Raw genomic sequence first — 24768 nt, forward strand, 5'->3', positions numbered from 1 at the left:
CTTGATTGAATGGTGGAGTAAACTCAATGGGACGGATAAGGTGATTTTACTTTTATGTATTATAGTCTTATGGAAAAGCTCCCCCTCAGGTCCCTTTTAAACCATTTCCCTCTCACTCTAAGTTGATGCCCCCTAGTTAATGTCCCCTATCCTGGGGAAAATACTCTGCCATGGACAGGCCTAAGCCCTGCTGTGAAAGGACGTGGGTTGGGTATGGGGTTAGCAACTCCATCTCGTAAAAGCCCAGAGCTACAGAAACACCAACAGAAGTCCCGGAGTCCTTGTCCCCAGAAGAGGAAGGATCTTTGAAGTTGTGCAATGCCTGGGACAGTTTGAAGGACAGGCCCAGGACAGTGGGCTCTGGTGAGCTGCTATCGATGGCCCAAAGAAGATGAAGGAGAACCATTATTGTCCAAGCTCACCTCTGTAATTTTCTTTGTGCCATTTATTTATTTAATTAGAGATACAGTTGGAACAGGCCTGTCCAGCTTACCGAACCTCTTCGCCCAACAAACCACCACTTTAACTGTAGTCTAATTACAGGATAATTTATAATGACCAATTAACCTACTGACTGGTACATTTTTAGATTGTGGGAGAAAGCCAGAGCACTTGCAGAAAACTCTCTTACAGAGGACACCGGAATTGAACTCTGAACTTTGATGCCCCGGGCGGTAATAGTGTTGCGCTAACCACTACGCTACTGTGGTGCCCCTAAATGACAGTTTGAAACCAACTAAAACCAACAGCATTAGAAGCACCTCAGTGGCTCTGGGAAGCATTCTATACAAACCCACACTGGCAAATAGAGGACACAGATAAGGACAAGAAGTTTGAATCATATCATAATCTCCAAGGCTGGCTATATATTTCATGACTGACTGTATTGCAGTAACTCACCGGTCATGAAACCCGCCCACTCAGTAGCTGTTAAACTCAAGGCTGTTCTGTTTGTTTGAATGGACTTTATAGAACCCATTTATCCAACACAAAAACCTCCCTCAACCATCAGTCAGCAACTTTAAATTCCTCGGCATTTTCATTCCAGAGTTGTCACTCAATTTCACTCACCCCAACACTGAACTGTTCCCACAACCTATAGACCTACTTTCAGGGCCTCTACAATTTCATGTTCGCAATATTTATTGTTTATTTATTTAATATTATTGTTTTTGTTTTATACTTTTTAAGTTCTTTGTCTTTGCACAGTGGTTGTCATACTTTGTGTGTAGTTTTTTTATTGATTTTATTGTGTATCATTGTACTTACTTGCAAATGCCAGCAATACAATTAATCTCAGACTAGCATTAGACGATATATATACAGGTGTCCCCCACTTTACGAATGTTCGCTTTACGCCACTTTGCGTTTTATGAAAAATTTTCCCATATAAACTAATGGTTCTTTGCGTTACACCATTTCGGATTAAGAAAGGTTTCATAGGAACACTCTACCTTTGTAAAGGGGGAGGGGTTTGTGTGTGTGTGTGTGTGTGTACACGCATGCACACACAATTTATTTATTTATTTTGAATTCTAGTGACTATATCACACAGGACAAAGGATGTACATTTTATTTTAAAATGTTAATTTTTAGAACATTTATTCATCTTTTGGGATCTTGGCATTACCCGGCAAGACCAGTCTAACTGCAGAACTGCAGAACAGAGAGACTGAGGGCTACAGGTATATAGTTTTCTGAAAGTAGTGACACGGGCTACGGGTCACAGGTTTATTCAAACGAGAGGACATGATTTGAGAGTTAGGGGGCAAAAGTTTAAGGGAAACACGAGGGGCTATTTCTTTACTCAGAGAGTGATAGCTGTATGGAATGAGCTTCCTGTAGAAGTAGTAGAGGCCAGTTCAGTTGTGTCATTTAAGGTAAAATTGGATAGGTATAGGGACAGGAAAGGAGTGGAGGGTTATGGGCTGAGTGCAGGTAGGCGGGACTAGGTGAGATTAAGAGTTCGGCACGGACTAGGAGGGCCGAGATGGCCTGTTTCCATGCTGTGATTGTTATATGGTTATATGGGTACATAGGGGGACATAGAGGCTAGTTGGCACACTTCCCTTCATTGGTCAGGATTTTGAGGACAAGACAAGGGTGAAGTAGAGGGTACTTGGCATGTTTGCCTTCAGGGTTTAGAATACGAGAGTTGGGACATCATGGTACAACTGTTCACAGATACAACTGTACACTGATGTAAATTTTAAGGTCAGCATGGATAACTTCACTCACCACAGTAATGAACTGATCCAACAACTTTCAACTCAGGTTCTAAATTTTATTTATCTATCTTTTTATTTGAACTTTTATTTATTATTTATTAGTCACTCAACTATCAGGCTCTTCAACCAAAGGGGATAATTTCACTCAATTTTACTTGCCTCATCATTGAAATGTTCCCACAACCTATGGACTCACTTTCAAGGACTCTTTGTCTTATATTCTTGATATTTATTGCTTATTTATTTTTATTGCAAAGATTGTTGTCTTTTGCACACTGGTTGAATGCCCAAGTTGTTTCTATTATGGTTATTACTCTATTATGAATTTATTGAGTATGCCCGCAAGAAAATGAATTTCAGGTTGCAGATGGGCACATATATTTACTGCCCTCTGACTTTTTGACCATGTGCTCACCAAGACCCATTACCTTGTATTCCTCCCCTCTGACCTCTCGTCGTTTTCTCCAGTCCTGGTGAAGGGTTTAGGCCTGAAACCTTCACCATCTACTCTTATCCATAGATGCTGCCTGGCCTGCTGAGTTCCTCCAACATTTTGTGTGTGCTGCATGGTCACATATATCTACTTTGATAATAAATTTACCTTGAACACAGTTTGTCTTCTTTTGCACATTGGTTGGTCGTCAGTCTTTGTGTGCAGTTTCTCATTGATTCTGTTGTAATTCTTTGTTCTAACAGAGATTCAGTCTGCACGAAACTGAATCTCAGGGTAGGTTATGGTGACCTAGACACACATTGATAATAAATTTATTTTGAAATTTGTAGGCCACACTTTCTTACAGTATTGTGTACGGTTCTGGTCACCCAGCTTCAGAAAGGACAGGGTACAGGAAAGGTTCACAAGGATGTTACCGGGACTGAAGGGCATAAGGCTGGACAGGCTGAAACTTTTGTCCTTCAAGCAAGAGATTGAACAGTGACCTTATGTATTTATTTAGACTTATTCAGATACATCACAGAGTCAGGCCCTTGGTTTCTTCTCAGCCACACTGTTCAGCAATTCTTCGATTTAACCCTAGCTTAATCACAAGACAATTTACAATGACCAATTAACCTACCAACCGCTACGTCTTTGGACTGGGGAAGAAACCTGGAGGAAACACAAGCGATCATGGGAGAACATACAAAACACCTTACATGTAGTGCTGGGAATTGAACCCTGGTCACTCAGAAGTCTGGAGAGAAGATTTGACTTTTCCTGAGGGGAGGGGAGTCTAAAGTTAAAAGGTGTTGGGTAAAGGTGATAGGGCAAAAATGTGGAAGGGACGTGAGGGGCAACTTTAACCATGCAGAGTTGTGTGTACATGAAACACGCTGCCAGAGAAAAGCCGTAGAGGCAGGTACAATTACAAAGTTTAAACAGCAGTTGGACAGGTACATGGATAGAAAAGGCCAAGAGAGATATGGACCAAATGCTGTCAAATAGGAATAGCTCAGACAGACATCGTGGCTGGCATAGATGAGTTTGAGATAAGAGGCTGCTCAAGCTGTTTAGCTCTATGACATGGCCACTATGGTAATGTAGCAGTTAGCGTAATGCTATTACAGCTTGAGGCATTGAAGTTTGGAGTTCAATTCTAGTGTGTTCTGTAAGCATGTCTGCATGTTCCTTCCTGTGTGTGCCTGGGTTTCCTCCAGGTGCTCCAGTTTCCTCCCACAGTCCAAAGGTGTACCAAGTACTGGTCAGTAGGGTAATTCTTTCATTCATTCAAGCATTTTGCAGTATGTCGTATAACGTGCATGATTATGGTCTTGACCATGATTGTTCTTGGCAAATTTTTCTATATAAGTGGTTTTCCACTGTCTTCTTCTGGGCACTGTTTTTACAAGAAGGGTGACCCCAGCCATTACCAATATTCCTCAGAGATTCTACCTCTAAATAAAATATGTAAACAATTGCCCTTTACAAAGTGGTGGTGAATGAACATCTGGAATGGTGCAGATATTTGGGTGAAAGTTCTGTCATGGTGCTTTGGTATTGCTACCAGATGTGGACACAACAGCAGTGAAGGAGTTATGATAAATTTCATAAACACAAGAGACTTGGCAGATTCTGGAAATCTTGAGAAGCGCACACACAATTCAAAATTCATATTTCAAGATTGCTGAATGTTACTTCCAGCACACAAGTGCACAGGAGAACAAAATAATTGTTACTCTAGATCCAATGTATCACCAAAAAAACACAATAAAGAAAAAAAGGATATAAATATAAATACATAAAATAGCTTATATACCATGACTGGCTGTATGTCCATTAATTAACACTAGGCGCAGGAGAGGCTGTACATACAGTGATTGAGAGGAAATCAATCCAGACTTATTGTTGTCTCACAATACATATATATACCGTCAAACGAGACAAAGTTTCTCTGGACCAAGGTGTAAAGCGCAGTAGTACACAAATCACACAATAACTTGGGAAAGTAAGAATAACATCTACAAATGAAGTACACATAAAAAGTGAATAAATTAAATATTGTAGAGGACAGAACAGATTAACTGGTGACACGTCGACTATGATGCAGCAGGGAGTTCAGAAGCCTAGTGACCTGAGGGAAGAAACTGTTTCCTACCCTGACCGTTCTTGTTTTTGTGCATGAGTCTCCTGCCTGATGGTAGAAAGTCAAAGAGGATGCTAGATGGATAGGTGGGATCCTGAATAATACGAAGGGCCCTGTGTACGCAGCACTCCTGATAAGTGATCCCATTGTATGGTAGGGAGACCCCTATGCTCCTCTCAGCCGTTCTCACAGTCCTTTGTTGAGACTTCCAGCCTGATGCTTGGCTGCTCCCGTACCAGATGGAGATGCAACTTGTCAAGACGTTCTCAACGCTGCTCCTGTAAAACACAGTTAAGGTGGGGGTGGGGGTGAAGAAGGAGCCTCTCTTGTCTAAATCTACATAGGAAGTGAAGGCACTGCTAGTATTTCATATTCAGGGAGGTAATATTGAGGGACCAGGTGATATGAACTCCCAGGAAGTTGGTGCACTTAACTCTATCTGTGGATCAGCCATGTGTGTGCAGAGGAGGATAGCTCATCTGCACCTTCCTAAAGTACACAATCATTTTCTTGGTCTTCTCCATGTTCAGACATTTTTTTCTTCTCACATTAGTCCATCAGCCGCTCCACTTCCTCTCTGCGCTCCGTTTCACCATCGTTGTTGATGAGGCAAACCATTGTTGTGCCATCCACAAACTTGATGACAGGGTTTGAGCTGAATCCTGTGACACAGACATGTATCAGCAGTGTGAACAGCAGTGGGCTGAGCACACAGCCCTGGGTCCTGCCAGTGCTCAGCATAATCAGCTTGAAGCTCAGACACATTAACACCAGCGCACGGGAGGAGGCCAGCATGAGCAGCATTTCCACCCTGATGAAGCAAGACAAACTCCAATGGATAAGTCATGTCATCTGGATGCCTCCACAAAAGTATACTTTACTCCCAGTTGAAACCATGCCAGCTCTGGTGGGCAAAGGAGACACATCAAATATAACATCAAAATCAGCCTGATGAATTTCAACATTACATCTAAAATCTGGGAAGACACTGCACTCAATAGATACACCTGGAGGAGATCTGTTCAAGAGGAAGCCTGCTACATGAGAATGACCTCTGCTGTGCCACAGAGAACAAGTGGCAACTGTGTAAGGAGAGACTGAACAACCAAACGACCCAACTACAGACCACAGTCACCACTTAGTCATATTCACAATGCACCAGAATACAGTCAGTAGCCATTTTGGTAGGTACACCTGCACACCTACTCATTAAAGCAAATATTTAATCAGCCAATCATGTGGCAGGAACTCAATTCATAAAAGCATACAAAGAGGCCCAATTGTTTTTCCCACCAAACATCAGCATGGGATGATATGTGACCTAAGTAACTTTGACTGTGGAATAATTGCTGGTGCCACACAGGGCAGCGTGAGTATCTCCTGGGATTTTCACACACAACAGCCTCTAGTTTACAGAGAATCATGCAAAAAGAACAAAGAAACAAAGAAAAACAGCAGTGAGCGGCAGTTCTGTGGATGAAGTTGCCTTGTTATTGAGAGAGGTCAGTGGACTGGTTCAAGCTGACAGGAAGGCGACAGTAACTTAAATAACTATGTGTTACAACAGAGGTGTGTGAAAGAGCATCTCTGAATGCACAACACATGGAAACTTGAAGTGGATGGGCTACAGCCGCAGAAATCCACAAACATACTTTCTTAGGTACAGGAGATACGTGATAAAGTGACCACTGAGTGTACGTGGATCCTGGATCAGCCTCTGCAACCACCTGAGAACCGACCAACGGACAATCTGTTAGGAGAATATCATATTCGGCTCGAGAGATTGCACTAATAAAAAACTCAACACATTGCAGGATCAGGCACACCATCCTGTTACCCAGTTGTGCTGGGGAACTGAATCCTTCTGTCTGCAATTAAACTGTTGAATTTCGGTGAGTACGCTAAGTGGAACCCAACTGAGGTGACCCAGAATGCATCAGGCATGCAAGTTCCTAACTAATGGCAAAGAACAAACTTCATTCCCAAGAGAGGAAGTACAAAGTGTGAGGGTGATTACACACTCAGCTACAGAACTTGAACTTGCGTCCATGACCAGGTGTCCCGGAGGCATGATTTTAACTAACTGAGCCAAACAACTGCATTTTAATGACCACTGCCTTTATAATTGGGCCTCTTCCTGGTTAGAATGTGCAACTCCGTGGCCTGCATTAAAAGAGAAGTCAGCGTATTTCAGGGATAATTCATTACGTGTTACACCACAACAGGGCCACACTTAACTGAACAAGCTAAAGCACGGTGCATTATGCTGCAAATTCACAATTAGATCATTGACCATTCCAGGGCCCAGAGGGGGGTGGTTTACACCAGTAGAACCAATGGGACAGCTGTTTTGAGGCATGATATGGATTTATATTGGCTTCAAGCCAGGATCCCAGGATTAGAAGGGTTCAGCCTGAAAGTTTAACCCGAGCACAGTTGAAATGCCACTCTCACAACAGCTAAAGCCACCCTCCCACTGTGGCTTAATTGCGAAGCTCTATACCGATGTTGTGCCATGTTGTGTCAATCAAGGCTTTTACAGGCTCAGTACAAGGTGAGGCTGCCTCTAGCCGGAACTTACAGTTAAAAGCAAATTTATTGTTTAAGTACACATATGTTACCATCTTCTACCTTGAGACTCATTTTCTTAGAGGCTTTTACAGGAAAACAAGGATTTAGGAAAACTCAAAGATGAGGAGGAATTTCTGTAACCAGAGGATGCTGAATCTGTGGAATGAAAGGGGGTCTCATTGAAACCTATTGAATGTTGAAATGCTTAGATAGAGTGGATGTTTTCTATAGTGGCGGAGTTTAGGACCAGAGGGCACAGCTGCAGAATGGAGGGATGTCCATTTAGATCAGAGATGAGCAAAGATTTCTTTAGCCAGAGTACAGTGAATCTGTGGAATTCATTGTCACAGGCAGCTGTGCAGGGCAAGTAGACTTAAAGTGGAGGTTGATAGGTTCTTGATTAGTAAGGGCTTCAAAGGTTACAGGGAAAAGGCAGGAGAATGGGGTTGAGAGGGAAATAAATCAGTCATAATGGAATGGCGAAGCAGATTTGATGGACCAAATACCCTAATTCTGCTCCTATGCCTTATGGCGTAACTACAGATCAACAAAGACCAGCCAGCAACCAATGTGCAAAAGAAGATAAACTGTGCAAATAAAAAACAGTACTGAGAACATGAGTTGTGAAGAGTCCTTGAAAGTGAGTATGTAGTTTGCAGAATCTGTGATGTGTTGAGGTGATTGAAGTTATCCATACCAGTTCAGGAGCCTGATGGTTGAAAGACACTAACTATCCTTGAACCTGGTGGTGTGGGACTTGAGGCTTCTATACTTCCCTCCTGATGGCAGTAGCAAGAAGTGAGCATGGCTTAGATGATGGGGTCTTCGTTGATGGATGCTGCTTTCTTGTGGCAGCTCTTCATGTGAATGTGCTCCCTGGTGGGGAGGGCTTTGCCTGTGATGGACTGGGCTGGATTCACCACTTTCTGTAGTTGGGATGGCCACATTCACCTCAGCCCCTTCAAGCCAGGGGTGGGGAAAGCTTTTGAAGTGGACAACATAGGTGTAGGATGTTTCCAACCACAGTCCTCTGGTAGCAGAGAGAGCAGGGATCGTGGATGAGTGGAGAGGGACCAGACACACCTATGTTGTCACACTAAGTGGGCTACGTTAATTATTAGTTAATCACCGTTTACTAACAGAACAGCTTGCCAGACTGAACAGTATAAAATGATTAACTATTAACATGTGTGATACAGGCAAAAAGTTCTTGGTTGAAGGCTGCCTGCTTGCTGGCCAACATATGTTCAGTGACCTAGGTGCTTCCCTGCTAACCTCAGCAAAGAGAGAAGAGGTTTGTGTGTGTGTCTGTATGAGTGCAAATGTGTGTGTCTGAGTGTGTCTGTGTCTGTGTGAGTGTGATTATGTGTGTGTGTGTGTGTGTGTGTGTGTGTGTGTGTGTGTGTGTGTGAGTGTGCCTGTATGAGTGTGAATGTGTGTGAGTGTAAGTTTGTGTGTGTGTCAATGTGATTGATTGTATGTGTGTGTTTGTATGAGTGTGAATTTGTGCATGTGTGTGTCTGTGAATGTGAATGTCTGTGAGTGTGAATGTCTGTGAGTGTGAGTGTGATTGTATGTGTGTCTGTGAGTATGTGAATGTGTCTGTTTATGTGTGTCTACGTTTGAGCATATGTGTGTGACAGAGTCCATGTGAGTGAGTGTGAGTGTTTATGTGTGCACAGGTGTATTTTTATGGGTCTGTGTGTGAGTGAGTGTACTTACCTAATGACATGTATAAATCCTAATGAGCTGAACTAGATCCCAGTTAATCCACTCAATATTTAAAACCATCCTTGTTCTCAGATTATCTGTCATTCTCATCCTAACCTTTTCCTGGAATTTATTCTGAGATCTCTGTGCTCCAACCCTCCTTATTGTCCCCAAATGCAAATTAGTGAGAACTACTTTCAAGAGTAAATATTATTGTTCTACATTCCCCACTTGAGGAGAGCAGGGACCTGCACAATGGAGCAAACAAGGTACTTCCATCTCTCAACTTAAAGAGTAAAGTGAGATATGAATGATGGCACTTCCATTCCTTCCCTGTGCACCCCTTCCATGATATTCAGGACATGTATGCACGATCTTCCCAAAAGGTTCAAATTTAAACATCTACATATGTCCCTGGAAGAGATTAACCTTCTGCATTAACATATATTGAATCCCAATATCATTTATAGTTAAAACACATATCTATGGTTTTATGCAAAATGCTGATGGAACGCAGCAGGCCAGGCAGCGTCTACAGGAAGAAGCATTGTCAACGTTTCGGGCCGAGACCCTTCACTGTGCTGACGAAGGGTCTCGGCCCGAAATGTCGACAGTGCTTCTTCCTACAGATGCTGCCTGGCCTGCTGCGTTCCACCAGCATTTTGTCTGTGTTGCTTGAATTTCCAGCATCTGCAGATTTCCTCATGTTTCCATGTTTTCGTGTGTGTGTGTGTGTGTGTGTGTGTGTGTGTGGTTTTGTGTGTGTGTCTGCTTTGTGACTGTGTGTGTGTTAATACATATGCATGTGTACCAGAGTGAATATGAGTGTGTACCTAGATCTGATGGCTCTCGGTCAGTACTCACAGGAGGTTAAAATAAAAAGGAGGGGTTTCACATTTGATCTCAATTTCATATTAGTTCAGCACATCATTGTGGGTCAAAGTCCCGTACTATACTATATCCTATGTTAAAGCTATTGAATATTGAAAGGTCCGGATAAAGTGGATGTGCAAAGGATGTTTCCAATAGTGGGAGAGTCTTGGACCAGGGGATGCAGCCTCAGAATACATAGCTTAGCTGGGCATAGGGTTGAATTAAAGACAAATCACTGTGACTGGCTATTTCTTATACATACGACAGCACAGTATGGTTCCTTTGGCCCATGATATTGTGATGACCTTTTCACCTAGTTTAAAATCAATCAATCTTCCCTGCTACATTTCCTTGATTTTCTATCATTCATGGTGCCTATTTAAGGGTCTCTTAAATGCTCCTAATGTCTCTGGCTCTACCACCATCCCTGGCTGGGTGTTCCACACATCCTGTGTAAAATACCTCTTCTATTATCTCCCCAATACTTTCCTCCAATTGTCTCAAAATCATGCCCGCTTCTATGAGCTGTTTCCACCCTGGGGAAAAGTCTCTGGCTGTCCACTTGATCCAGTGCCTCTTATTATTTTGTATAGTGATGGATTCCCGCTTTCAGAGCCCACTGAGTGGCTTAGCATTTTCGATATCTCCAGGAGCGGCCTAGTAGTCGTGCGCCTTCGGGGTGCAACCCTACGGCCCTGTGGACGACCCGATTCCTCGCCGGTGTTGCTGACTGAAGCATCGCGGGAGATCAGAACGTCAAGATAGCGTTGTTCGCTGCCGCCGAAATGAGTGGCGATGCAGACTGTAACATCGCGACAGCGAGCTGTTGGTCTCTCTCTCTCTCCCTTGTTAGAGAGAGAGAGCACTTGGGGCATGTGGAAGTGTCAGGATGGACTGTTTTTTTATGGACTCTAGATCATGGTCTTTGGGGGCTTTGCTTTAGCTTGCATGATGGGTGATGGGGGTTGATGCATTTTCTGAGGCAAGTGAAGGGAAGGTTGGTGCTTTGCTGCAGCTTGTATGTGGGAGGGGGAGAGAGGGCTTCGGAGTTCTAATGTTTTTCTGTCATTTATTCTTTGGGGTTGTTCTTCTGTTTCGTGGATGTCTGTAGAGAGTAAGAATTTCAGGTTGTATACAATATACATTTTCTGATATTAAATAGAACCTCTATCAAGTCACCTCTCATCCTCCTTCACTCAAGAGAGAAAAGCCCTAGCTCACTTAACGTTTCCCTGTAAGAAACTCTCCAATCCAGGCAGTATCCCGGTCAATCTCCTCTGCACCCTTTCTAAAGCTTCCATATCCTTCTTATGCTGAGGTTACCAGAATTCAACACACTGTTGATTCTACGCAACGTCCTCAGGTGAGTTATGAGGAATTTGAGTGCGTTGGTTGAAGGAGGCAGGGAATTGCACATGCACTTAACAGCAGGCAACAACCAAGGGAGGAATTTACCCGCAACTTGCATCAGCTAAAAGGGCTGTAAAGATTTCATCTTCTTTGCGGCATGGCTTCTGAGTTGAACACCCTCTCTGATCTCCAGGACATTTCACTAATAACCTGCGATACGGTGCATTCTTCAGGAACCTGCCTTTAAAGACTCAATCTCAAATATTGACCTTTTTAAGAGACACACCTGGAATATCAAAGTATCACACTAAACCTTATCGGTAGAAAGGCATTTTGAACCTCTCAGTTTTATTGATGGCCGACAGTAAGTGTCTAATAAAAGCCAATTTGTTCATTAATAAACTAAGTGTTCTCAAACGGGAAGACTAGTGTTATCAGGGGATAGGTATAGTCAGAAACTTTGAAAGAATTACAACACATTATCCTTGCAATTACCCTGAAAAGTGTATTACCCATTTCTCTCTCCCTCTCACTGCTACCTGTTGTAACCATTGTTCAGCATTGAATTCATATTAATCTTGATAATAGCTGCTGGATTGCTTCACTGATCACAGTGAAATACTGTCAGATTGAGCTGAGACAGGTAAGCAAGCCCTGCCGTCTGTTCTGCAATAAATTACACGGCACTTGCAAAAAGCTACAATGCAGCAGCTATAAAGGCGGAAGGAGCCTCCTCATGAAACCCATTCAAGTGTTAAACACAAAAAGTTCTACAGATGCTGCAAATCCAGAGTAACACATGTATAAAATACCGGAGGAATTCAGCAGGTCATGCAACATTTATGAAAATGAATAAACATTCAATGCTTTGAGCTGTGGGCATTCATCAGGACTGGAATGGAAGGGGGGAAGAAACACAGAGACATAGAAACATAGAAAATAGGTGCAGGAGTAGGCCATTCGGCCCTTCGAGCCTGCACCGCCATTCAGTATGATCATGGCTGATCATCCAACTCAGAACCCTGTACCTGCTTTCTTTCCATACCCCCAATCCCTTTAGCCACAAGGGCCATATCTAATTCCCTCTTAATTATAGCCAATGAACTGGCCTCAACTGTTTCCTGTGGCAGAGAATTCCACAGATTCATCACTCTCTGTGAGAAGAAGTTTTTCCTCATCTCGGTCCTAAAAGGCTTCCCCTTTATCCTTAAACTGTGACCCCTCATTCTGGACTTCCCCAACATCGGAAACAATCTTCCTGCATCTAGCCTGTCCAATCCCTTTAGAATTTTATACGTTTCAATAAGATCCCTGGAAGATGCTGGGAAAAGAAGTTGTGGGGAGGGAAAGGAGGACAAACTGGAAGGTGATAGGTGAAGCCAGATGGGAGGGGGAGGGGGGATGTGATTACAAGCTGGGAGCTGATTAAGTGGAAAAGGTAAAGAGCTGGAGAAGGAGGAATAAGTAGAGAATGGACTATGTGAGAAAAGAAAGGAGGAGGGGCACAAGAAGAGCGCGAAAGGCAGGTGAGGCGATGAAGTCGGGGGGGGGGGAAGGGGAATGAAGAAGAATGAAGGGGGCGGAGAAGATTACTGGAAGTCAGAAAAATCAATGTTGATGCTATTAGGCTGGAGCCTACCTGGAGGGAACATGAGGTGTTGCTCCTCCACCCTGAGAGTGGCCTCATTGTGGCAAAAGAGGAAGTTATGGACCAACATGTCAGAATGGGATTTGGGACAGGAATTAAAATGGTTGGCCTCCATCTTTGCCATTATGAGTATTATAACTAGGAGGGGGAGGGAATGGAGGACAAGCTAGAAGGTGATAGGTGAAGCCAGGTGGGTAGGGGAGGGGGGATGAAGTAAGAGGCTGAAAGATGATAGGTGGAAAAGGTAAAGGGCTGGAGAGGAAGAAGTCCAATAGGAGAGGACGATTGGTCCATGGGAGAAAGGGAAGAAGGAAGGTCTCTGGGGGAAGTGATAGGCAGGTGAGGAGAAGAGGTAGGGAGCCAGAGTGGGGAATTTAAGAGGAAAGAAAACATTTCCCAGAAGTTGGAGAAATCTATGTTCATGCCATCAGGAATAGAGACTGCCCAGACAGAATATGAGGTGTTGCTCCTCTCTCCTGGAATTCAGCTGAATAGAACATTTTGTGCAGCACCTAGCGTGGCAGGTCCTGATTGACTTGTGGGGGAAATAGAAGAATGCAAGGAAACGGGAGCAGGAGCAGCAGACTTGGCCCTTCTCGTTAGCCCCGACATTTAGCATTTAGACAAGAGGAACAAGTTCCATTAAACCCATGGGTTCACAAAACAGTGAGACTGGATTTCAAGGCCTGGTAATCAGGTTCCCACCTTCAGTGAGTCTGGAGTCCGAGGCCTAGTGTTTAGCAAGTTCTGGGATCGATACTGAGGATCAAGGCAAGGGGACGAATTGGAAGTCCAGAAGTCAAAATGGGTTGGCTAAAGTCAAGTCTGTGGGTCTGTGCTAGTCTATTGAGGAGGTCAAAGCCCGTTGTCTGCGTCAGTTGGGGGCCTGTCCTGGTTATGGAAGACTGTATGTGCGTGGAGGGTGGGATGTACGGAGTTTGTTGTGGCCTGAGCACTGTGGACATGTTACATTGGCGCCAGAATGTGTGGCAACGCTTGTGGGCTGCCCCCAGCGCATCCTCAGGTTTTGTTGCTTGTGGACACAAATGACACATTTCGCTGTATGTTTGGATGTACTTGTGATAAATAAACTGGAATCTAGAAAGTGTTGGAAAAGGGCCGGTAACATCATAAAGGATCCCACTACCCTGCTCATGGACTGGGAGGAGGCTACATAGCATCAACACCAGGAGCACCTGACTCAAAAACAGTTACTTTCCCCCGCAGTAAGGCTGATGGACACCTCCACTCACTAACCCACCCCTCCACAAAGGAGGAAATCTGCAGATGTTGGAAATCCGAGCAACACACACAAAATGCTGAAGGAGCTCAGCAGGCCAGGCAGCATCTATGGAAAAGGGTTTGGGCCGAGACCCTTCTTCAGGAATGATGCATTTCACTGTGTGTTTCAATGTTTTGATGTACATGTGACAAATAAAGCTAATCTTTATCGTTAAGTCTTACAATTAAATTAAATCCGTTCACATGGTATACATCCATCCATCCCCTGCACATTCATATCTCTATCTTTCACCACTATTGTCTAACCCTGCCATTGCATTCCAGCCACCCACCACTTTGTGTAAAAAAAACATACCCCGCAGATCCTCTTTAATCTCTCTCTCTCTCTCTTTACGTGCACTTATTCCAGTGACTCTTATACAGAGAGCATGAGACATCAGTGTGGAATTCCATTCCTGCAAACAATCCCACCCTGACGTGTGGTGCAACAGAGGTAATAATCACAGACGGAAGGAAAAAAATTAACTCCGAAAATCAATAACTATTCACTCAGCAGTTTGCAAACAAACGAAGATAAGAATGCAATGATCTTTTCTAATTGGCCCTTTAAAAAAAGCAGATTCTTTTAACCCATTTCAAAGTGCAGAATATTCCTTGTGTAACCCATATTTTGAATAAACTGTACAGGATTTGTGCAGAATAAAATGATGAAACAGAGGAATGGGGTGGTAGCATAGCAGGTAAGGCAACACTTTACAACAGCACTAGCCCATGTTCAATTCCCACTACTATCTGTAAGGGATTTGTACGTTCTCCCCATGAGCGTGTGGGTCTCCTCCTGGTACTCTGCTTTATTCCCACATTCCAAAGACATATGGGTCAGGGTTAGTGAGTTGTGGCCAAGCTGCGTTGGCACCAGAAGCATGGTGAGACCTGCGGGCTGCCCACAATGCACCCCTGGGCTGTGTTGGCTGTTGATGCAAACAATACATTTCACTGTGTGCTTTGATATTTCCTAAAAGATAGAGCAGTACAGCACATGAACAGGCCCTTTGGCCCACAATATTGTGCGGAACCTATTAAATTAGTAATCAAATGGCTAATCTCTTCTGCCTATTCAATGTCCATATCCTTCTTTGTGCCTATCTAAACAAATCTTAAAGTCCATACTATTTCTAATACGTTCCCAGTCAGCGCATTTCAGGCAACCACCACTGTGAGTAATAACTCGTCCCTCACATCTCCTCTGAAATTACCTCCTCTCACCTTAAATGCATGCCCTCTGGTACTTAGATATTTCAATCCAGGAAAAAAAAGAGATAATGTCTGCCCACTATGCCTCTCATAATCTTATAAACCTTTATCAGATCCCCCCTCAGCCTCCATTGCTCCAGAGAAAACAACCAAAGTTTATCTAACCTCTTGTTATAACACAGATATTCACTTCTTTTGGTTCTTCCGGGGGAAGGAAGGGTTAACATGTGAATAGCATTTGATGGCTCTAAACTTGTACTTGCTGGGGTTTAGAAGAATGGGTTGGGGGAACGATCTCATTGAAACATTAAATAATGACAGGCCTGGATGGGCCAAATGGCCTAAATCTGCTTCTATGTTCCTCTCCCCTTTCAATGAATGTATGACAAAGGAAGCTAATCTTTAAATCTATAAATCTGTTGCAATGTTGACTGGCTGATTAAGTGAGTCTCACAAAGTTCTCATGCATCAGTGCTTGGTTGACGTAGAACATGGAACACAGAAAACTTACAGCACAATACAGGCTGTGCCGAACATGTACCTACTTTAGAAATTACCTAGGGTTACCCGTAGCCCTCTATTTTTCTGAGCTCCATGTACCTATCCAAGAGTCTCTTAAAAGATCAAAAAATTTGTTAGCTCTTTCCACACAAAAGACAGACTCAAATAGCCAGGTTTGCACTTCAATACATTACGGTGGAGGCTTTGGATTACAGGAGGCACTGCCTCAGGAAGGGTTCTCCACTTTCTGGGTCATGCCCTCCCCTTTGCACAGCAGCAGCCATTTGGCATCCAAAGACAAGGTAAAGATGCAAATGAAGATGACACACCTGGATGACACTTACTATCGGTCAGTTACTTCACAAACTCTGAATTTAATTGGCCTGTAACATAGAGATTCTATTAGCTATTATCGTAGGGTGCTGGATGATTGATCATGCAAATAGGGAATTTAAACACACGTAAGATTACCAATTGGTCAGTATCTGCAGCCGCTTGTCAATTCTGTATATGGATGGCATTTCTGACCTCTTTCATTAACAAAGTGTTTTTTTGAACACAGAACTGCCAGTCGCCAGATGTTTTGTTTTCAACACCATTCTCTATAAACTCTAGAGACTGTTGTGAATAAAATTCTCAGGAGGTCAGCAGTTTCTGAGATACTCAAACCACCCAGCAATCACTCCATGATTAAAGTCACTTCAATCACATTTCTTCCCCTTTCCGATGTTTGGTCTGAACGACTAAACCTCTTGACCACGTCTGCATGCTCTTATGCATTGCTGCCACGTTGATTGGTTGATTAGATATTTGCCTTTACGAAAGGTGTACCTAATAAAGTGGCCATGGAGTGTAAATAACGTGTGACTGAGGAACGAGTGTGAATTTTCAGAGTCCAGTAACTTGGTGAAGACACCTTGCTCCTGTTTTCCAGTGCGTGTGCTTGTATCCTAACCAACCCACTTTCCCAGTCCATCAGAGAGTTACCCCTCATTCCACAAATACAAGAGATGCTGGAATTCCAGAGTTAACTCACCCACAAGATGCTGGAGAACTCAGCATGAATGGAAATGATCATCAATCGACATTTCAAGCCAAGACCTTTCATCAGAACTGTAACAGAAGAGGAAAAACACCGGAATAAGAAGATGGGGTGGGGGGGGGGGGGAAGGAGTACCAGCTGGAAGGTGATGGGTGAAGCCAGGTGGGTGGGGGAGTTGGAAGGGGATTAAGTTAGAAGCTGGGAGGTGATAGGTGGAACATGTAAGGGACTGGAGAAGAATGAATCTGATAGGAGAGGGGAGAGAACCATGGGAGAAAGGGAAGGAGAAGGGATGCCAGAGGGAGGTGAGAAGTGATGAGGTAAGAGGGGAGCCAGAGTGGAGAATAGAAGAAGAGAGAAAGGGAAGGAGGGAGACATTACCAGAAAGTAGAAAAACTGATGTTTATGCTGTCAGCTAGGAGGCTACCCAGATGGAATATGAATATGTATATGATGGAATATCCCACATTCCAGCAGAGAATCTGACACAGAAATACCTCAAGGGCTGTGAAGCTAAGCCAGCTATTTCTCCAAGTCTTGTGGTCAATTTAATCGTGCTCTGAAGAGGCTTGCAATCCATCCAGTTTAAAAAGGAAGGCCACTGACACATGTTCAGAGCAATGCCAGCTATGGCCACATCTAGAGTAAAGCTGAGGGAACTTTGGAAGGGAATGTGTGAATTCTGCTATGAACTAAATGTGTTATATGATGGACAACAGAACAAAGTCTCCCCATGGCTCTTAAACTTCTTGAGATCTTTAAGAGCATAACAGTGAACTACCCATATCTGTCAGGTTGGCAGAATCGTCACATGGAACTCACAAGTTACGAATGTGTTGATGTAGGCAAGGCTGTCAGACAGATCGGGCTCATCAGGCATGGTTGCAATTCATCTAGGAGGCAGAAAACTCTGATCTCCAACCTCCGCTGCCTCGTGGCTACATCCACTCGTGAAGAAGGCTTTAGGAGTAAACCCTGAGGAAAAATCTGGAGCTGGAGTCGGTCTTATGTTCAGTTCAATGCTGACCAGCAACTTGTGCAATACTGATGGTGCCAAACTGTATCGGTCTCTGCCATTCCTTTGGGTTCATCAGCTGTGTGGAGAGGTGGACCCTGTCACATGGACAACAGCTTGCTCTCCCTATTGTACTGACTTGGTCTGTGTACTGGCTTGCATAACACATAGACAGCTACTCCGCAACATCCACGATCAACCCCAACCACCAGGGTCCTCTAAGGCAAGGCTGGCTTCTGAGGGAATCTCAAAATGATTACAGGATGCATTCATTTTGTACAACAGCATTCCACACTTCCCACTGTCTCAGGAAAGCAGCCCATACACGATGGGCACAGTAGTATAGCAATTAGCGGAACTCTTTACAGCACCAGTTAACCGGGTTCATATCCCAGTGACCTTGCGGGTTTCCTCTGTGTGATCTGGTTTCTTTCCACATTCCTGCTGGATGCTGGATACGGGTTAGGGTTAGTAAGTTACCGGCATGCTATGTTGGCACTGGAAGAATGGCAGCACCTGCTGGATGTCCTCAGCACTTCCTCCAACTGCAGCTTATTCCTTTGCACAGTACTACAGCAATTTCATGTATTGCACTGTACTGCTGCCTTAAAAAAATGATTTCGTGACATGTGAGTGATGATAAACCTGATTCTAATACGGGTCTCCATTGTGGACTGAGAGTGGCAAGGGGACAAGAAGAGGGGAATCATCGTTGTGGAAAAATGGAAGGGAGAGGGGAAGGAAACATTCTGTAAAGATCAATAAACCAATTGTTCAGAATCAAATGCAGCAGCAGTGAAAAGAGAGTATGTTCTGGATAGTGGGGGCCCTTTGGCCCAGCTAGTCCATCCTGGCAAGTTGCTGGTTCCATTTTCCTGCACTTGGCCCATATCCACCTTTCCTATCCATGTACCAGATTATACATCTTTTAAATATAATTGTACCCACCTCTACCACTTCTGTCAGGAAACGTAGAGGAGGCTTGACCCAAAAGCAGAGCAGCGGGTCTGAATCGGAAGTGAAAGATCACTTTAATATAGGCAGCAAAACAACAAGCCACAAGGGGCCCAAAACAGGAAAGAACCGATATGAAACACAACAGGCTACCTGGTAAACTTTAGGCAGGGAGAGTGAAAACTCAGAGTAACGGGTTGAGGCTGGCTCATTCGATGAGTGAACCAGGACTGTGGATGAGAACTGGGGTTAAGTAGGCTGCAGGTGAGGAGTCAGGAATGACAGGCAGACAACTCTTATTAGTTGGGTGGAGACTGGGAGGTGTGTCAGCGGAAGCAGGCCTGCCAACTTCCTTTGGCAGCTCATTCCACAAAAACTGCTTCCCCTCAGGTCCCTTTTAAACTTTTGCTTTCACGTTATCAGAATCCGAATCGGAGATTGCATTACAGAAGTCGTACATTTTGGATTCAATAGTGAAAGGTTAAGAATATGTATTCAAGCTCTTCTGAGCAGGGAGGAAGAAAAGAAGCCATCTCAAATTGGTTCCTAAAGAATCTGAACTTATTGACATGTGCAGTCATAGAAAGTGAATCAATCTTCATTCAGGATTCAGAATAAACATGCACAATATGAAATCAATAGCCCAGTCAAAGTCCACAGACACAGACAACGGTAAGCAACAAAAAGGCTAACCGTGCAAATGTTCTGTGGGCTGTGCTGAAAAGGCTGTCGGCTGCTGCAACAGGGACGTGGGAGGGAGGGTTGGAAAGACAGCTAGTGGTCCTTACAGTCGTCAATTCATGCCTTCCCATTGGCTTGACGCATTGGTTGAATCGGCATCTGGTCATCACCAAGTTTTACATGGGCTTTACATTGACCTGGTTAGCTCATGCTGCTGGAGTTCAGAGTTCAATTCCAGCGTCCTCTGTAGGAAAGTTTGTACGTTCTTCCTGCATGTGCCTGGGTTTCCTCTAGGTGCTGCAGTTTCTTCCAACAGTCCAAAGACGGACCAGTTGGTAGGTTAGTTGGTCATTGTAAATTGTCCAGTGTTTAGGCTAGGGTTAAACAAGTGGGTTGCTGGGCAATGCATCTCGTTGGGCTGGTAGGGCCTGTTCTGTATTAAATGTCCAAATAAAATAAAGAGCTGACTTGATAGAGGTGTAGAAGATGGATCACAGTCCAGTATGGAGGGGGCTACTGCACAGGATCGGAAAAAGCTGCGGAGTTGTAAACTCAGCCGGCTCCATCACAGGCATAACCCCCCACCCCCCCAGCAGCGAGGAGATCTTCAAAAGGCAATGCTTCCTAAAGGTGGCAGCCATCATTAAGGACCCGCACCATCCAGGACATATCCTCTTCTCATTACTACCATCAGGGAGGAGGCACAGGAGCCTGAAGACACACACTCGCCAGGACCACGCGCCCCAGCAACCCCACAACTCCGATTAACACTGACCTAATCGTGGGACAATTTACAATGACCAATTAAACTACCCGGTATGTATTTGGACTGTGGGAAGAAACCGGAAGCACCCAGCGGGAAGAAACCGGAAGCACCCAGCGAGAAGACCCACACATTCCACGGGGAGGACATACAGAGACTCCCTACAGAGGATGCGGTTGCTGCTGAATGGGATCTTGCTTTATAGACAGACAGCTGCTCTGTCTCCTGTGTTACAGCTTGAAAAGTTGTCTGTGGAGCACCACGGGATGTTCAGAGGTTGCATAAGGTGCCCATCAAGTGTATACTGCCTTGCTTGCTTGTGATCAGCAAACCCCCGTGGCCCAGAGAACAGGATTGACACTGCTGAGTGCACGTCATTCTCTGCACTCTTAAGCAGAGGGCCCTTGTTCTTTCTCCGGCGAACCCCAGCTCCGGCTGTTATTAACACAACAATGATTGGTTGTCCTGAAAACACAATAAAAGCCCGCTGGCTCTTTGTTTCATAATTCACTCTCAGGGCTAATAAGCAGAGTAGCAAGTCTATTTAGTCCGCATTGTTCCTGCCCTGTCAAATTCAAAACAGGGCACCTTTGTAAACACAACAGCGTCCTCTGAGCTGTGGGTGACTCACTATTCCAAGCCCATTGCAGCTTTTTCCATTTTTCCAAAGAGCTGTCATTCACAAGCAACATCACTGTTATAGAGTCAAACGCCGCAGAAACAGGCCCTTCGGCCCTACTCATCCATGCTGACCGTATTGCCCAGTGAGCTGGTCTCATCTGGGCCTATAGTTACTGGAGTTCAAAGGTTCCTTTAATATAAGACCATAGGACATAGGAGCAGAACTAGCCCATTCAGCCCATCAAATCTGCTCCACCATTCCATCATGACTGATCCCGAATCCCACTCAACCCCCTTACCCCTGCCTCCTCTCCATATCCTTTGATGCAATTTGATCGGTCAGGAAACTATCAATTTCTGCTTTAAATATACCCACGGATTTGGACTCCATCACAGTCTGTGGCAGAACATTCCACAGATTCACTACTCTCTGGCTGAAAAATATTCCTCCTTACCTCTGTTCTCAAGGGTCGCCCTTCAATTTTGAGGCTGTGCCCTCTAGTTCTGGATACCCCCATCATAGAAAACATCCTCTCCACATCCACCTTATCTAGTCCTTTCAACATTCAAAATTCAGAGTACGTTGTTGTTCCCTTCAGCACCATGTGGCACATCGAGCGGCAACCTTGCCGTCTTTAGCATTTTACAAATCTTTTACAAGCTTGATGCTCAACCTAGCATGGATGGAAAGAGTGCAAGAAGCCAGCCGGATTCGAACTCAGGACAACTTGACTCGAAGTCCAGTAATGATGCCACTTCATCACCAGCCAGTTATCAGAGTATGTATACAATGTACATTGATATCTGAAATTCGTACTCCTCACAGACATCCACCAAACAAGAAACACCAAAGAATGAATTACAGACACATCGTAGCCCCCTTCCCCCCCCTTCGCACCAGCAGCAGCAAAAGCATTGGTCCCCACCCTACCAGCAAAAGCACTGACCTCCCCACTCCCCCCACATGCAAGCAACAGCAGAAGCTCCAAAGCCTCAAAGAGTCCTTGATCTAGAGTCCGTCAAGTCTACAGTCCACAAACCAGCACTTTGGTATCTCAGACAGGCTGTCTCTCCTGGTAAGGGAGAGACAGCTCAAACTCCTGCAGCAACGAAATAAGAGACCAGAAACTCTCTGATCCGATGTTACAATCTTCTGTGATGCTTTTCCAAGCCACCTGTCTCGAGGAACGATAGGCTCACACTCTCCATCGAAAGAGAGGAGAATGAAAGGGAGGGGGGGGGATTTCATTGAAACCTACCAAATATTGAAAGGCACAGATAAAGTGGATGCACACAGGATGTTTCCAGTGATGAGGGAGCCTAAGACCAGAGGAATCAGACTTAGAATAACTAAATCTGAGCCGTGATTTGAAAACACGTTGTCTTGGGCTGTCAGTCTTCTCTCTAAGGGTACTGATGCACTGTTACATGCACAGATACGTTGTACATCGCGCAGGAGAGCTCTGCTGTGCTATTGCACTGAAGTTAAAAAATAAATTTTAGGTACTTGGAGTTTGAAATAAAAGGAACAAGAATTGCTGGAAACATTCAGCAAGTCAGCCAGCATCCATGGAGAAACAACTCAACGTTCAGGTCAGAGATTCTTACATTTCAGATTTCTAGCATCTGCAGCTTTTTTCCTTATTTTCTCTTAACTTTTCAAAGAAATTCTTTCTGATAACAATCCTGTCTTGCTTTTTAATAAAAAAAAACTTTTTCTAATGTATCAAGATCTCTGTATTGCGGCAAGGACAGCGTTTAATGTCTACTCATGTCTGGCTGTGAACTGAATGGCTTTGCAAGTCATTTCTTTGACAGGCACATTAGTAAGCAAGGAGTCAGTACAGGTCAGACTAGATAAGGACAATACTTCCTCCTCTGAAGGACACTGGTGAATAGCTAAGTTTTATAGTAGTTTTATGCTCACATTACTGATGACTATTGCTTTTTTAAAATACTTCACATTGTTAATCTGAATTTCATAGAGTTACACAGCACAGAAACACTCTGTTCGACCCATCATGGCTACGTGACCATCCGCTGCCTAGCTATATCTATGGGCACCACAGTATTGGAGCAGTTTCGGGGGCCACAGTAGTGTTGCAGTTAGCGCGGCACTTTTACGGCACGGGGAGTTCCAGAATTCGAGTTTAGTTCCAGTGCCGTTTGATAAGCAGTCTCCTAACGTGTGCTCCAGTTACCCCCCCCCCCCCCCCACCAACAGTCCAAAGACATACCAGTTAGTAGGTTAATTGGTTATTGTAAATTATCTCATGACTAGGTCAGGGTTAATCGGGGTGGTGGGGTTGCAAGGGAGGTGTGGATCGAAGGGCTGCAAGGGCCTATTCCACACGGTATCGCTAAATAAATAAAATATATAGAGGTTTCCCCCGTTACTCGAAGCTAGAGTGTTCCTATGAAGCGGTTTGTAAGCCGGAGTGTCGTAAAGTGATGAAGCAATTACCATTTATTTATATGGGAAAAATTTGTGAGCGTTTGCAGACCCAAGAAAATACCAAATCATGCCAAATAACACATAAAACCTAAAATAACAGTAACATATAGTAAAAGCAGGAATGATCTGATAAATACACAGCCTATATAATGTAGAAATACTTTTCCGCAATTATTGCAGCACTGTCCACCACAGCGAAAATCTCACGCAAGTACTCTTGGCAGCACTCGCGGCAAAAACACACGGCGCAAGCGCTCCCGTTAGAAACACAAAGCGCAAGCGCTCCCGTTAGAAACACACGACGCAAGCGCTCCCGTCAGAAACACACGGCGCAAGCGCTCTCAGCAGAAACACACGACGCAAGCGCTCCCGTTAGAAACACACGACACAAGCGCTCCCGTCAGAAACACACGACACAAGCGCTCCCATCAGAAACACACGGCGCAAGCGCTCTCAGCAGAAACACACGACGCAAGCGCTCCCGTTAGAAACACACGACGCAAGCGCTCCCGTTAGAAACACACGACACAAGCGCTCCCGTCAGAAACACACGGCGCAAGCACTCCCGTCAGAAACACACTGCGCAAGCGCTCTCAGCAGAAACACTTTTTCCAGTAACCTTTAAGCTATGAAGTTACCAAATAACATAAAAATATACAGCCTATATAAAGTAGAAATAATGTATGTACAGTGTAGTTTCACTTACCGGAAGACAGTGAGCACACTGATGATGGTGTGCTAGGCTGAGTCGTCGGAGGCTGGGGTGGTGGGGGACTGGGGTGTCATCTCATCATCGTCTGTTTCCATCAGGGCAGGCAGGTCCCCTTCTTCCATGTCTGCCTGCCTCAATGTCGGAGGTCGAGTTTCATCGTCTGCTGTGGCTGATGTGGAAGGCTTGAAAAACGACAGTATGCTTGACTGCTTAGCCTTGCGCATTTTTCTATCATACAATTCTTTGTAAGCACTCAAATCATCCTACAAATATGCTCTAAACCTACGTACCCTTTCAAAATTAAAGTCACATTTTTCTGCAATCATTGCAGCGTTGTCAATCGTAGCGAAAATCTCACGCAATTGCTTCCCGTTCAGTTCCTGGACGTCTTCACTTTCCGGCTGTTCACTACTGCGTTTGGCTTCAATTGTTGTCCTTTCCTCTTCATCAGCTTTTCATCTGTCAGTTCTTGGTCATAGGATGCCAAAACCTCTTCAACATCATCTCCGTCAACTTCCACAAACGCTTAGCCAAACTCACTATGTCCTTACTTCGTTCACCAGGAT

The 24768-nt window shown here is 44.4% G+C and overlaps 1 protein-coding gene across 9 annotated transcripts in view; it reads right to left on the bottom strand.

Moving 5' to 3' along the window:
• adgrl2a (adhesion G protein-coupled receptor L2a) overlaps nt 1–24768 on the bottom strand; it is an 840245-nt gene that overhangs the window by 464499 nt on the left and 350978 nt on the right. Inside the window, exon 1 of one of the 9 annotated variants that reach the window (XM_059983757.1) lies at nt 24197–24350. The exons of the other annotated variants lie outside the window; for them this stretch is intronic. The gene's annotated coding sequence lies outside the window, so the exon portion shown is untranslated. Of the gene's footprint in view, nt 1–24196; nt 24351–24768 lie in introns of those variants that run through there. 9 annotated transcript variants of the gene reach the window in all.

The sequence above is a fragment of the Hypanus sabinus genome, chromosome 11 (assembly GCF_030144855.1).
Source record: "Hypanus sabinus isolate sHypSab1 chromosome 11, sHypSab1.hap1, whole genome shotgun sequence".
Taxonomy (NCBI): domain Eukaryota; kingdom Metazoa; phylum Chordata; class Chondrichthyes; order Myliobatiformes; family Dasyatidae; genus Hypanus; species Hypanus sabinus.